The sequence below is a fragment of the Pezoporus occidentalis genome, unplaced genomic scaffold (assembly GCF_034315485.1).
Source record: "Pezoporus occidentalis ecotype Australia unplaced genomic scaffold, CSIRO_AGI_Poc_V1 ctg74, whole genome shotgun sequence".
Taxonomy (NCBI): Eukaryota; Metazoa; Chordata; class Aves; order Psittaciformes; family Psittacidae; genus Pezoporus; species Pezoporus occidentalis.
In genome coordinates, this window is record NW_026916093.1 from 117,733 (window position 1) to 134,156 (window position 16,424).

General features: G+C 40.6%; 1 protein-coding gene across 14 annotated transcripts in view; it reads left to right on the forward strand.

The window, feature by feature from the left end:
• The window catches only part of ZBTB20 (zinc finger and BTB domain containing 20), a 481,207-nt gene that overhangs the window by 89,490 nt on the left and 375,293 nt on the right, over positions 1-16,424 (forward strand). For all 14 annotated transcript variants that reach the window (XR_009961441.1, XM_062602027.1, XM_062602023.1 and 11 more), the window contains one exon: positions 5,257-5,378. The gene's annotated coding sequence lies outside the window, so the exon portion shown is untranslated. The remainder of the gene's footprint in view (positions 1-5,256; positions 5,379-16,424) is intronic.

Genomic DNA, 16,424 nt, shown 5'->3' on the forward strand with positions numbered 1-16,424 from the left:
TTAAATCTTTTACTTGGATACAGTCAACTGATCAGTTTTATGTGAAGTACGCTAGCTTTTTGCACACATTGAGTACAGCACTTTCCAAACTAAGATATATTAGTGACTGGCACAGGAGGGTGACAGAAAGGACAACAAAGGAAGTTAATAAATTGATAATGAAGTGGGATTATAGAGGATTGAGCATGGATATTAGAGCCATTTCAGACATACTTTTAAATCGCTACCCCTCTGCTCTGATCCTGTCTAGTGGCTTTCTAGTGCCACCACCCTGAAATATATTGTTGGGTGTTTGGAAAAAGACCACTTGACTTGTTGCTTATTGGCAAGCATGAGGGCATCCTTGATGGAGGCCAAGAGGTTAAATGAAAGATAGAGACAAGATTCTTCTGTTTGCCATGCAGCTGGTCTCTCTAGATGAGCCTTTAAATAAGTTGACAAAAATATTTGGAAAACTTGCAGTACTGTGTCTGATCTGTGAAAAAAAAGCTTCTATTTTCTGGGCTTTTCATTCCATCCGGAATCATAAACAAAATCAAGTAATCGGTGATCAAGTTAAAACTAAAGTTAATATAGAAGATACCATATTGGGCTTATAACTAACAAATAAAACTGTGTAAGGGAATCAAACCAATACAAAGCACAGAGGAAGAGATGCTAAACTAAAGCAGATCAGCTCTTAATCTCAGGGCATTTTCAAGAAGAAATCCCAGCCCAGTTCTTGCCATTATGTCAGCCACTTCCCAGAGCTTCAGTTTTCGCTTTTTCCAAAATTCCATGCTTGACAACTGGACAGAGGGCTACACTGAATTAAATTTCATTGTTCTGGTGTTCTCCATCCATTTGCAATGCACATAATCAGGAATTCAGCTATGTCCCAAGAAACCCGTTTAACCTAATGAGAGCAAATGGCAATGGGTGTTCCTTACTCAGGACCGCAGTGCCAACGTTTCTGCTTAATTGGGACATATTTGGCTGGTTCCAGTGCTTCAAGTGGTTTTTAAACAGGTGTTTAATGGGTGTGGAATTCTGAACTCTGCCCTTTTGATACAGAAGTTGCCAAATAAAGATTAAGAGAAATAAAAAGACCTAATGCACAATAATAATTTTTATCTTTGTGTATTTATTCAGCATAATTTTTACCTTAACTTTTAAGTCGTGGGCTGGTGGGGGGGTGTTTCTTCTCATAATTGAGAAAGTCCATTAAGGAGAACAACAGGATGTCTAACAGGGTGTCCTAATTAAAATTACCCTGTAATTTGAACAAAACATTCATTTGTATGTAGCTAAGGTTGACCTAAAACCCATCTAAATCAGGAAAAAATATTAGACAATCTTTTTTTTTCTGCTGAAATGAAACGTAGCATTCTGCCAACAAACAGCATGATTCTGTTATTATACAGGATTCAAGAGTAAGGATCTGTTGCTCCTCAGTGTTAAAAAATAATGCTTTGAGAAAATTTAAAATGGATTTCTCTCCTACCTCCACCCTTTGATAGTGTTCGTTCATGGTCGCATTTCTGTGGTATTTTGAAAGCAGAGACAGTTTTGTTCTGGGCATACTATAAGCCCATCTGAAGCCTTTGGTCGTGGCTAGTGTACTGGTGAACTAATAATCAACTGAGATAGCAGCTGCTTAGCAGGACGGATTGGCTTGGGCTTGACTTTACTATCTGCAACTACACGGTTTCTGACTGGCTTGGAGTGCAAGCCGGGTAATTTTGTTATCTCGGGGAGTGTGGGCCTGCATACATAATCCAGGCTGTATACACAACTGGAGAGATTTTACTTCTGTACGTAAAAATGACCTACTCGTGCTTTAGCTGTCATGGTTTAAAATGCTGCTGAGGCAAATTGTAGTTAATATAATTTATCAAATCAAAGTGAACGTTAGAGTTTACTGGCTTCAGAAATATTGTTTGTATTTAAAAGGGGATTCTCAGCATCTTTAATTTGGTGGAACTGTGCAAGCTGCAGCTTGTTGCATCCTGGACACAGGGTGGTGGGATTTTGTTTCTGCCCGCTTTCTGGGCGGGATGGGAAGGGGGAGGATTTTCCAACGCACTCAAAACTGGCCTGAATATGCTGCTGGTGAATTCAGCTTGAACTACTTCACCATGATTTGAATGGAAAGAGGATCACACCCTTGTGCCTTTGGATAATCCCACCCATAATATCTAATACAAAATGCAATGAGACAGCTATGTACAAAAAGTGGAACTTCATAAATGCCAAAACTTAATTATGTGCAAAAAAGAGCTACTTTCTACTGAATGATTCTTCTGCTTATACCAACTCTTACATTTTCGTGTCTCGGCTTCAATGGGGTATGGAACAACAAAAGAAAAGAAAGGGAACAATCTGATGAACAATTTGCGTAACCTACTTTTTAGCTCCAGGAAGAATTGTTAAATTGAAGATCAAATTTGAGGCTGGTGTTGTGGTAAAACGCTTTTAAACCATTCGAGCCCTTGACTAGAAAGTATTCAAATATTTACATAATTTAAATTTCTTAGATTCTCCTTACTGTTTTGAATACCCCCAAAACTGATGTAGGCATCTGTTGTAACCTGGAAAGAATAAAATCAATCAAACGGTTGTTATGACAGCCAATGATAGAGTCATAATTAGATATTAATAACAGGAATTTACTGGAGTGTTTTATATGTGTGTATATATGTGCCCGTGGGTAGTTACATATGTATGCATGTTTTCTAATGAAGAGTTATTTGTATAGAGAAAAGTATTCAGTGACACCACAGCAAGAATATGTGCACAAGAGCATTTCACCGATGAAAGCTGTATCCTGAGGTGATGAAAATGGATGAAGGTCAGGTGTTCAAACTGGTTCTTCTAGTTCTCCAAGTTCTTGTATCTTCCAAAGATGATGAATAACTGTGGATGCTAACTGCCTAGTGGAGCTGTTCCTTAGTGACTCCTTCTTCTGAAGAAATCGTTGATAATGGTGTTGTGTGATTCCTTACTGCTAAAGGATCTCTTTTATAGGGTTTGAAATGTTCCAGTTTTTGTTACCCCTAAAGCATGCAAGCTAAAAGAAGAGATTTGGACTGCAGTGTCCAAGATACTCGGCTGAAATCCAGATACACATCCCACAACCTCCTGCACAACTGTTTGGGCAGTGACTAGAAATGCTGATGGTTAGAAAGCTAGGTTTCTAGTCAGGCTGGAATTGATGTTTGTGCTCCAGGAAAGTAGCAAAAGAGATGCTTAGTAGTGTAACTGTAGAGGTGTAAAGGAAAATTCTTGCTCTTTATTTCCAGATGTATTTTCTGAAGTCCTTTAAATAATTTTTTTGGGAGCTTCTGAATGTTCAGTTCTGGTAACAGTGGTTCTTAATCATGCGCTTTATCATTCGCCTTTGGCGAGAAAACTCGATTCTTTTCTTTTGAATGTGGGACCTTGCCTTATTGCCTTAGGGAAGCGTCACTGAAATGAATGTCACTTGAGGCTAATTCAACCTGCCACTTGGAAATTGCCCCTGGTGCAGACTGTAGTAGTGCACCATAATCTTAAGCTATTTTTCCTCAGAAGCAGACTGCATCTGTTCTGTATGATCTGCATAGCCTGCCAGGTTTTTCTAGGTTAGCATGTGAAGTGGGGGCTTTTCTACCTGGAAGCCAAACCAAGCATGGCTTTACAGCTATGTGGTAAGAGCTTTTCTTCCATGTCATACCAAAGCAGCCCCAGACATCTCAAGATGTAGGCCCGCAGCAGCTTAAGTTGGTAGATGTTGACACCACTCTGGTGTTCTTCCTCTTGTACGGTTCTGCTGCCTCCTTAGCTCTAACCCCCAAGTGCCATGCCTGAATGTTGAGCTGCAGATGGGGGTTGATGTGGCTGAAAACACATGGAAAAGAAAACTGCATTCAACTAAAAGCTCCTTGAACCAGACATTTTATCCAGTCCTGGGTCAAGGATGGACTTGGGACATGAGGAGAGAAAAGAGGCGAGGGAAGGATGGGATTGTGGCAGCTCCAGTTAAAATAAGTGTACCTTATAGTTGGGTTCTGGGAATAATAACCCAGTGGTTTCAGCAAGATATAGCTGTAAGCATAGGATATGATAGTTAAAGGACCAGTGGCTTTGGAATCTACTTTCTCCACTGTTTTTAAACCTTGCATTTTGGTATGCATCAGAAACTCTGAAGATCACACACCTCAACCTTTCCACCCTTGAAAAGGGAAAGCGATATGAAGGCTTGATTAATTTCTTTTATGAGGTTTCATTGCTATATGTCATTAGAAGCAGATCAGGCGGGGGAGAAAAAGAGAAAAAACATATCTGTAAGCAGTAGGGAATTTTCCCCTTTGAAAAAGAGCTAAAACTTCATTAACATTTCAGCCAGCTTTAAATTAAAATTTGTGTCTGAAAATAACCTATAATGTATTTTGAGTGTCAGTGAGGCATGTCAGGGCAGTATCAGCACAAGTTTCTTCTATGCACAGCTTGTGATGTGGATCCTGTATCTTCAGTCACAGTGTTACTGTGCCACACATGCCAGTGTGAGAATGCCCATCAAATTAACACTTGGCCTTCTGCTGATCATATAAAGCCAGTGTACCACATACCATGTGCCTGGCTGGGGCAGACTGAACAGAGCAGATGACTGCTGGATCCTAAATACTACACCTGCTTTGTATGCAAGCTAACTTGGCCTAGTGCTTTTTACCGTGTGTAGTCCCATTCCATTAGGTTGCAATAGGTCTGCTTACACCAGAAAAGGTTTCAACTATGCTGTTTCTGCAGGGCAGGCCCTTATAAGATGCCACCAGAGTGAATGAGTGTTCTTTCCCTCATCCCTGTGCCACAGAATGTTGGTACTTAACTTTTTCTGCCCCACTGAGCACAGGTCATTGAGTATGATGCTGGGAAGTGGAGAGTTAGGAAGGGAAGCTAACAGCTCTGCTGTGCAGGCAGGAACAAATGGCAGGCCATTCTGTTTTGCCGGGTTTCACACATTTTGAGGGGACATGGAGATATGCAGCATGCAGCCTGAAATAATGTTTTTGGTTTGGTTTTGTCTCTTTTCCTGGCAGATTTTTATGTCAAGTCCACACGGGTTAGATTTGTAGCCACCCTCTGTAATTGGTACTCCCTCTGCAAAGCCTTTGGAGAGAAACCCTTTGCTGATGTGTAATGTTTTTGGTAGGGCCGGTGCTGGAGTTCTTGCCAACAGTTTCTAAATGTTTTTGCTTCATGTGAGATGTTTAAGATCCTTTTCTCCTCTTCTTTTAGGGGACTAGAGGGCTTGACGCATCCTTTACATCCTGCATTTACTCTGACCACAGTCCCTCCCTGTTCTCACAAGTGAAGCTCAGCCCTGCTTCCCTTCCTGTTGAATCCCGGTCAGCTACATGGTAAGTTTTCATTATCTCTAGACTTGTTGCCACAAGGTAAAATGCTGGCAGGCTCTCTCTCACATCCATTAGCACTGGGCATTGAGGGCAGAGTACTTCATGCCCATCAAAGATCGTTCAGTTGTATTCCAGGCTGACTGCAAGGAAAGGAAGATAGTATTGAATTAGCATTGGAGCTGAACTTCAGCATAGATTGTTATAGGAATAAAATATGAAGTAAAATATGTGACAGAATTAAATCCATCAGTTCTAATAAAGGAAACAGAAGAAAGCAAAGAAATATTGGACTCTTAAATCCCATTAACCAGGCCAGAGAGAGAATGTGTTAAAAGGGAGCTGCGCTGTATCTTTTTTCATTGTTTGATGAAATAATCTTTTTCACCCTTTAAGTGGTGTGTTTAAAAATCCTGGTATTTCTGAAACAAAGAGAATACACAGCCACCGAGCTAGCTGGTTTTTATACCTTCCTTTTCTGAGTATTGTCCTTCAGTACAATACAGAGCCATTTCTTTGTTCTCACAAGCTAGCAGTTAAATTGTATGTAAATGTATGCAAATTAGATGCTGTCTAATAAAGAGAGTCATTAGATGGAAGAAATATTTAGTTTAGGGGGAAAAAAGAAAAGAAAGCAGGTGTATTTTGCAATAGAAAAATGTAAGATTGCAAAAGCCTCTCAAACTTTGGGTGAGAGCTTTTTATAAAGCCATTAAAATATTTTCTAAAAGACTTGCCCTACTCTTGGTCCCTTTTTTAACATGATTTTTAGGTACATATATGTGCACTTCTGTGATCTTTTCATAAAGCTCACACTGGCTGTGCTGTATATACGTACTTGAGCAAACATGTAAATACTGTATTTGTAAATGTATTACTTTAAATCATATAGCTTGGAATTTACACACATGCACCTTGTATTAAGGTGTGGTTTTTTGCTTACTGAGTCTATACAGGTGGAATTCAGGTGTTAAATCTTATTTTCATGGATTGATTTATTCAAAATATGCTCTGACTGGATACCTTCTCACTAAATCATCTTCCATTTTAGCAACCCCCTGCTCAACAATTTTAAAGCTTCCCCCCCCCCCTTTATTTATTCACTAAATCTCAGTGCCAGTTGTGTTTCCATTCTTTCACTTGCATTTTCTACCATGTAATCTCTTTTGGGGTATGGACCTGACTTAAACCTGAAGCACTGTTGACCTTTCTAAATACAATGAAATCAGAGCTTTTCTGTCAGATGTCAAGGTGCTAAGATGCTAGGAATGTGAAGCCTTGTGTCATCCAAAGCTGGAGATTCCATACCTGTGGACTGAGTGCTCAGCATCCATATAGGCTCAAAGATTTAAACTTGATGAACCTTATGTTCTTGCCACTTCAAGACTTTAGTCTCTCTGCATTAGAATCTGTAGTCCCACTTTTTCAGCTCTTCTGTTTGGGTGGATCAGTAAACATAGATGACATGGCTCAATTATTCTGAAGTCATTGTTGTGTTTTGTTTCTGATGGTCAGTTATCATCGTTCAGGCAGGAAGGCCTATAGCTGTATGTTGGCTGGCATGGTTTTTTCCGTTGCAGTTTTGCAAGTCTGGAAGTCTGAAGACATATATGTATATGTGTAGAAAAGATATGTATATAAAAATAATGTTGTTTAAATATTTACATATAAAGCCAAGGGATTGGCTTCCTTCCCAGAATTACTGGAACTACCTTCCCCAGGAACATTTGGACTTGAAAAATCTGTACAGCAACACTTTTCTTCCGAAACTAAGCAACTTGTGAAATGAGGGACTCGGTCTGCACCCTTTGCTGCTCGTGTGGATTTCTTTAGCTTGGGGTGATGGAAAGGCCTCTGTGCATGGGTAATAAATTTCCAGCTGATTATGCCAAGTTTCTCTTTCATTTCTCTTTCGCTGCACAGTTTCTCATCAGCTAGTTCTATGAGAAACTCTGGCACAATGGGAATGTTTTTGTCACTGTTCTAGGAGAGGTCCATGCAGTGTCTGGCAGCAGCAGCAATTCCTGTCTGGACAGCTGCAGGGCAGGGAGACTGATCGCTCAGAACAAACTGACTGCCTAGTTGCTCAGTGTCCCAACTGTACTGGCTGAGCAGCCAGCAGAGGAGCCTTAACATGTGTCTGCTACCCACTGGGAAATGTTGGCAGGGTCATTGTAAGGAGAGGTCAGGGTTTGGCAGGGAATATTTTGTGTGCTCTTGAAGGTATAATAGAAAATGTAAGATGAAGATTGCTCTGTGGGCAATGCAGGGAAAATCAGAGCTGTAATATCAGGATGCTAGAGAGAGATGAAGTTAATAAAGTGAGGAGAAAACACAGGCTATCTTGGTGACTAGGAGGGATGAGGTTGCATTGGCTTACCCACTCACCTGGGGCGCTGCTCTTCTAGGCTGTCTGGCATTGAATGTCCAGGAGAACTGAGTCACTAGTGATGCAGACATTTAGCCTTGAAGTTTTCACCCAGTTTGTAGCCTAGCTAGGTGCAGCTACACAGGTTCTTCAGACCTTGGGAGGTGGTTGTTAATCCTGAAACCCTAAATGGCAGCTTCACACTGGAGACAGGACAGGGTAGCAGTCAAAGGAAGTACATTCTGTCTCTCACATCCTGGAACAGGTTGCAAAATATACATACATACACACACACAAGAGTAAAGATCCAATGGGGGAAGATTGCTGCAGGCTTAGGGGCAGGAATCTGATTAATTCCATGTTCCTTTCCAGACTTCCTGTGGTCTGGAGTAATCGTTTAGGGCAGGAGAGAATTCTGTACCAACGTACTTTTGAGGATACGTGTCTTACTACCTTGCCCATCTTGACAATAACAATAATACATCTTTCCTTGTGAGCATATATGCATTTAAAAATGTGAGATTCTGTGTCCTATGATAATGAATCCAAAAGCAGTGCTGTAGACAGACATTGGAATTGGCAGTCTATCTTCTTGGACATCATCCTCATAAGGTCTTTGGCTGCAGCGAAGAAAGGCACAAGGAAGCCTAAGTTGTAGTAGTGGAACAACCAATATTTTCACCAGTGATTTTGAAAGTAAATGAGACTTTTTTAACTTGTGTTTCTCAGGAGCTTGTGCATCTTTAAAAAAAAAGTTTGAAGAAATAAAATATGCTGCACTAAACTAATCCTAGAGCTAACGAACAGGCATAGGGACTAGCAGCTTTTGCTATTACCTACTGCTTATTATTGTTATTATTATTTCTTTTTAATTATGCAAAGTGCTAATCAGTTTGATTATGCACAGTGCTAATCAGGTTAATTATGCAAAGTGCTAATCAGTTATTCTCTAAGCACATGAGGAGAGCAGAGGTGCTGGCAGTGAATGGTGGTTCTAGATGGGGGTAGTCACGGCAGTCATTCCTTATTAAAAGAGGAGTAGGTGAGATGACAGGGGGGTTTGCTTCCATTAAAAAGTAAATAATGAAAAAAAGAAAGCCATGAGGGTTATAGTTCTGGTGGGGTAATGTCTTCTTTCACAGCAAGGCAGACTTTTTCCAAGCCAGCTCATGCTGTTGGTTAATTTCCGTAGGAGTCTGAGTGCGTTGATTTGAGCAAATACATTGCAGAGGAGTGTTATAATGGGTGCGGTATAAGATGCCCCCACTTGATAAGTTGGGCTGCATAAGTAGAAAATCACAAATTAAGGAAGTTTGTTCAATCTAGAGTCACCTTTTAAGCACTGGTAAGTAGGATACTGATAATGTAACAGGAATGGAAGTTGATCATATGTTTGTGTGGTTGAAGGTACTGCATGAGCATACAAAATGTGTTTCTTTCAGTGTAATGCCCTCACAAGCTGTAAGAATGTAGGATGCCATCAGTGAGCGTACATTGGGCTGTGTTTCTTCTTCCTCTTTAGCGCTAAATTCTAAACTAGAATCTTGTGTTCCTGTGAAACAGGATCTGTTTTCAGTAAACTATGTTCTTCTGACAATTACTGAAGATGCGCTATGTCTCTCACTGTACTCAGTGTTTAATACTTAACCAGTGTTCCTTATTTGATTATGTTTCAGGGTTGGTGTGGGATACATAAGCATTACTTTTTTCAGTTAGTAATGGAGCAGACATTCACAGAGCAGAGAGCTAGTTGCTCATAAAAGCTTTGGGTAAAGCATCTTAAGAGATTTAAGTTGTTAAATCAAAAGGCTGCTTCTGTATAAGGCCATCTCTTCTAGAAGGTTGCTCCACCAACAATGCAAGAGATGCTTTCCTTGAAAAATTAATCGTTGAAGGTGCTTATTTATAGGAAGCTGTGACAAATTTTCAAGTATATTTAAGGTAGGAAGTAAAGCAAAGCATTGGTAATTTATAGCTTAACCCAGAGCCTGAAAATTAATAGGATTGCCACCTTAGCTTCGTGACTACTCCACAAGACACTGACCCTCAAAAGAAGTTTACTACCAGATGTGTGGTACGTGTCTATTCTTACAGATTTATTCTGGTGTTAGAAACCTAGACATACTAATGCTATACTGTCAGGTCTAGTGCCTTAGATCTGAAGGAGGGGAGTATGATGCAAATATTCTAAGCAAGCGTGATCTACACCAGATATTAGTGTCCTGAGACTTCATATGCTTTCCTATAGGTTGGAATCCTCTGATGTGAATCAGATCACTGCTGTCTCTAGGTGCTGCTCCAGAAGAACTTGGTCTGTTTACCTCAGGCCTGAATTTGACTTGGAGTAGTCCATTCCACAACCAGACTGCTTCCATAGACTTCCTGTGTTGCTTTCATTTATGGTCCATAGCCTGTTTGCTCTCCCGAGTGTGCTCTGCTCTTCCAAGTGTGCTCCACTCTTCGCTCATCTGCTCTTTGCTGAGACGCTATAGGAGAGTGTGTATGATCTACCAAAACAGGGGGAAAACTGACTTCTTCATGTGATTCCCTGGCATCACACAGCCTGGCTTACTTAGGTTGCTGTACCGATAGCAAATCAGCAAGTCAGACATGCTCTGGATTATTTCTCCATCTTTTGGAGGCTGGGCATATTATATCAGAAGGGAATTAGTTTTAAAATTACTGTGATGCTTTAGGTATGTTTTTTACCATCATCCACATCTTTTCAAATGTGAGTTTAATCTTGTGGAAGGAGCCCCCTCATAGTTTTCCTGTCCTATGAGTATTTCCCCATAGTATTTAAAAGCTGTTGTAGAGTGCGAGGACCCTTGAGAGACCAGTAGCATAAATCACACACCATAGTGTTTGCATGTTAGAAGTGTAAATCTACCTACGGCATAATCGTAACCTCTGTTGAATTTCATCATCTCAGGTGGCTGGCCTTCTGATGAGATGAGGAGCTAGAAAGGAAGAAAACCTGTATTCTGCTCCCATTTCTACTGCTTTCTTTGTAACCCTGCTAAACTGCACTGCCTTGCTCTGCTTGAGTTTTTCTTGATGGTAAAGTGTGGATAATGATAGGGACCTAAAGCAGTGTCCTATGGGAAGTTATCTGTGTTATTAAGGAGCATCAGCAAATCTTGTGATACCATGCAAATTAGTCATAGCACCAAAATAGTTTTTGTACTCCTGAAAAGTTAAGTGGAGGGGGAAAACTCAGTTTCCTTGACATTAGGCTAATGGGTCCGTGACAAATGAAGAAGCCCCAGTAAAGAAATCTGTGCCTCCTGTGCTTTAAGAAGTGGGTCTCAAGTGAACAGAGATTCGATTTGCTTGTATGGCAGAAAGTTACTGCTTCAGAACTCCTTTTGCATCTTCTTGAGGACCTGGTCTTCAGAGCTAACAGGCTAACTGCTACTCATTGTATCTCATTGTGGAGCTCTGTGTGTCTGTTCATTGGCATTCACACAACCAGGAGCTGGTGGGAAATTAATAACAAAAAGATTTTAAATGTTCAGCTTGACCTTTCAAAGTTACTGACCTGCATTCAGGTTACAAACACACAGCAATTTTCTCTTGAGATGCAAAGGCTCTAAATGTTAAATCGGTAACTCGATCAGACTAGCAGCTCTTCTCCTCTCTGTTCACTCATGCCCAGCTGCCATGACTGGAGTAAAGGAACAAGAAAACTATCTAAACACATCCATATCTTACTGTGACACAAGTACTTGGAAGAAGCCCCACTGACATAAACTAACGCAAAGTGACACTTTGTTTAAAAGGTTGTTTTGAATGTCTTCTCCCATTGATCTTCTGCAAGGGAGATAAATAAACACTGTGTGTGGTGCAGCCAGGCTGAGTATTTTTGCTCCTACGAGTGTTTATACATTCTCTGGTGGTTGTTTGTATTGCTGTTTGTTGACTGTAAATTCCAGACCTGTATGTTTGTAATGTATACATCCGCAGGAGCGGTGCAGTTTGGGGAGCATGGTCAGGGTGGTGATTTTTATGAACACAACCAGATGAATAGTGGGTGGGGTTTTTTTTCCCTCTTTCCAGAGTACTGAATTAGTCTTTGTGCTCCCAGTGAAAGAAAGAGCTGCAGAGGCAGAAGCTTTAGTTAAGCAGGACCTTCTGTGCTCAGTTTACTGCAGGTAGGTACGCAAGGAAAGCCACGTAAGGACTTGTTTGGTAGGAATCAAGTTAGTTTAGCTTTTCATCTAATTAAGCAGCAGATCTGTTGGGCTCTCAGTTTGTTTGGTGATGATAAGAATGATGCATGTTTTCTCTCAGGAGCAAGTAACTGAAGTTGTAACAGATGACAGAATCCCTGGTGGCAGAGATCCCTCCTGCTGCCCCTCTGTTCCTCTTTCACAGTTCTTTCCCTTGGCTTTGAACAAAATCTTCCTGTTTTTCACTGTTGTTGTCAGCATCTCAATCCCTAGAATGGTAGGAGTGTGTAGAAGATAATGGCAAACGATGCAAACAGTTCTTCATCCACCAAACTGAATGGCTGTAGCTTCCTGAGCATAATGTTACTTATAAGAACAGTTCAGCTTAATCAGAGACTATTTCTCCTAAGAGGAATTTTCCTTAAACCTGTGCTTCTGTCGTGTTTGTGCAAGTTAAAATTGAATGTTTCTGATGTTCCAAATTGTTTAAAGACTGCCTGGTGCTTTTCTTTTTGCTCTCTCATGCACGTTATCTACATTTATGAGCTGCAGATTCCACTGTCTTGCAGTTACCGTTACAACCACCTCTCTCATTTGCTTATAAGTTTTAACTATTTGTAGTTAGGTGAATTAGTTTTAAACATAATTTTCAGAGAGAGCTGCATCTGCTGCAGGTGTGCTGTTTGCAGATCTGAGCCTAGGGTAAAATACCTGGTTTTGCCCATGCTAAAACACTGTAATAACATCTTCTAATTGTTCTTGTGCCGTCATGGTTTGGAATGATGCTTTGAAATACATCAACTCGATGACCTTTTTGACAGGGAGGTATTTTTTCCTTCTTGACACTTGTGCACCTCACCACTCTGACAGTAGCTGTTCCATGAAAATAAGGAAGACCTACTACCATTTTCAGCTGCTTCGTTAACTCAAGGGACAGAATCTGCCTTGTGGGCCTGAAGGTTGCTGCATTGTTGATTGCCGCGAAGCATGAGTGTGTTGGTGTGTAGCAGATTCTCACTTTTCATCTGGAGATTTGAAAAATCTAGGGAATAAAATACACCAAAAAAGGGGAAAGACTATTTCACTTATCTAAAGTCAAATCTGTGAATTCTTAGAATTAAAGTTGACAGAGCAGCCTGAATTCAACTTCCCTGTTCTTTTCCAGATTTTAGTTATGTGATCGCATGCTGTTTTCTGTTCTCATAGTGCCTCTAAAGGACCTGGTCTGAGGTTGAATAGAGGTTCTTCAGTAAGACACTGTTTTCCTTAAGATCAATTGCGTCATTTACTGCAAACATGGAAAAATGTTTAATATATGAGGCAAGAGATAGCGGAAAAAAGAAAGGGAGCTCTTATTCTCAAGATTGCAGTGAGAGCATGCATGTGCTTAAAGCAAAAAAATGTGGTTGAATTGAGTTGCTTGTGAAATCCAACATCTTTAGGTGGTTTTAGACAGCATTTCTTTCTCTCACCAGTTCACTTACTCTTTTTAACCTAACCCTTCGCTATTTCTGCCTTTAAAAACCTTGTGTTTGTTTTCCTCTAAAGAAAAAATAGTACCGGTAGCAGCAGCCTACCCTGGGCTTGCCTTCTTTCCCATCACATTGCTGGTATACGAAAGACTTAATTTTGTTCCCCCCTGCTCCATTCCTTACCAAAAAGTAAAAACTTCCTGGATTTTGGTTTCCAGTTGGTAGGAAGCGCACCCAGGTTCCACATTATTCACTAACAAAAGTGCACACAACTCTTCCTGATGCTTTGACAGTTTCGTTGGAGATGCCGCTCTAAGTACAATGTGTCTGTCTGTAGCCAGGTCTTTTTGCTAAGCAGTGGGAATTCAGCTGTTTTCTTGTGAATTCTTCTTTTTATATTTTATTACTATGAAGAGAACACAAAGAGTGTTTGTTTCTTTCTTTCTCTCCCCCCCCCCCTTTTTTTTTCCTTCCAGTTGACACAATCAGTATTATTTGAAGGAAAAAATTACACACAGAATGGGAAATAGGGTGGGAAAATGTAATAGGATCTGCAAATCTTTTCTGTCTTGTCTGAGTAAATGAGAGCTGATGAGAGTTGCAGCACAATGAGGGCTAGGGAATGCTAGCTGAACTGGTATATAAAGATTGTTTCATTTTGCTTCATTTCATTTTACTGTATTGCATTTGAAAGGGGAAATTGCAGCAGACATGAAAGTTCGCTGTGGAAACACCTTGGGTTGCTGTACCCTTGACGTGAACCTGGGCAAACATGAAAAGGAACCTTAAATAAAGTGGTGTATGAATTGTGGAGGTGTGCTTCTGAAGTTGTTTCTTGAAGAGTGCCCTTTCATGAAGTGTGGCCCTGCCTCTAGGGTTATTCTGCTTCTGGTTTTGATCTCTCTTATTGTCCACTTAAGTTGCCAATGTGGGAAAGGTGTCACTGTGGGGGCTTTTGGTTTTTGTGGTTTTATGGGTTTTTTTTTGAGCCAAAACCATTCTGATTTTCAGGTGTATGTTTTGCAGGATTATGTGGCAATGTAATTTTTGCATGCAGGCTTTCACTATTGCTAGGAGAACATTTCTTCCCCCATTTGTGTCCACGCTAAAGGTTCATCTCACCTTTTCAAATGATTATAGAATCATAGAACCATCAAGTCCAACCATTCCACAGAACTACCAAGGCCACCACTAACCCATGTCACCCATCTGCAAGGTTTGTGAACACCTCCAGGAACGATGACTCCACCACTTGCAGCCTGTTCCAATGCCTGATTACCCTCTCTGTGAAGAGGCTGGAGGAAGGGTGGTGGGTACAGGATGAGAAACGAAGGGAAAGGGTTTTACTTTTCTCCAAGCCAAAGGATGGTTTAATGGCATGGTGTAATACAGCTCTTCTGCTGCTGTGAGCACAAAGGGAAGAACACCTCTCCCTCTTAATGGAGACCTGGCAAGTGTAAGAGTGTCCATAGGAAGTGTGTGTCTCCGGATGTATGTCATTCCAAGGAGCATCTGTTGAAGTTAGTGACTGAAATCTGGGTGTCACTAAGTGCCATGCATTCATGTCACTGTGGTTTTGGAGGTAGAAAGGTTCCTTGCTTTATTGTTTTTTCCATGTAAACTCCATAGGCTCAGACAGGTGAATCTCGGGTAACAGAAGTGAAGTGAACAAAAGTTCTTCCCCCTTCAGGGTAGTGCACAGAAGAGGGAGGCAGTGTTCCTATGGGGATGCTGGAGAGGGACTCTTCATCAGGGGCTGTAGCGATAGGACAAGGGGAGATCGGTTCAAACTGAAACGGGAAGTTCAGGTTAGATACAAGGAAGAAGTTCTTTACTGTTAGGGTGGTGAGGCACTGGAACAGGGTGCCCAAAGAAGTGGTGAATGCTCCATCCCTGGCAGTGTTCAAGGCCAGGTTGGAGAGAGCCTTGGGTGACATGTTTTAGTGTGAGGTGTCCTTGCCCATGGCAGGTGGTTGGAACTGAATGATCTTAAGGTCCTTTCCAACCCAAACTATTCTATGTTGAGTAGATGTGATGGCTACCCAGTATTTAGCACAGATCTGAGAATCTAAAAGCTGGTTGAAATCTGGAAGGGATTTTGGCTTTTGTTGGGAATGCTGTATGGCAACCAGTCTTTTCTGCCAGTTATTTTAGTCTTTATGCTGTGCAGTCTAAATAACTATCCTATCTCACATACAATAGTAATTCAAGAAATATCCTTTTTAGTAGAATAAACAAATTTTTGCTGCTTGACATGTGAAATGCTTGCATAGTAAATTCCACAGACAGCCTCTTCCCCCCAATATTGTTTTGTCTGATTATAAAACCTTGAAAGTTTAAAATTGACTGGTTTACTGTAAGAAGCATTAAGTAAATGCAGTCTCTCTATTTTTAATAACAGTAGCTCACATTTCATGTGAGATCACACTAGTCCTCCAGTGTAATTAAGATTATGGTTTTCTTATGCACTTCAAATGCTTGTGATGTACAGTTAATAGTATTTTAAGTATTAGGACACCTCGACAACGATGCCAATGTGGGCTGGTGTCTATCAGCAGTGCAGACACCACAAAGTACAGGCAGTTGCAAGACACTGCTATAATTTGTCTAAAAATATGCATGACAGCAAAGCTTTTTTTACCTGAGTTTAGAAAGTGATAAGGCTCTGAATTAGAGTGAAGCTTCATAAATGAATTGGGCATGAAACAAGATTTTCAACTTTGGCTCTAAGTCCAGTGTGTATTCAGAGCAAAGTATGGATGAATATTGAGCATCTTCTGCATCTTGGGTTTTGCATAATGTGTGTACCTCAAGTCTGGTTTCCACTACATAAGTTTGACTGTAAACTGATATAAGACTGCAGAGGGAGGTTTGGAGAAAAGCTTTGGATGAGTTTTTCTTGTGCGTACATATATGCACACCTTTTTTGTTTGTCGATACAAGTACGTTCTCTTTTATTTCTAAGGGAAGAAAATTATATTGAAGATGCCTAAGAATTCCAACAAAATGGCCTGAAATTACCAGAAGCAAAAAACTTCAT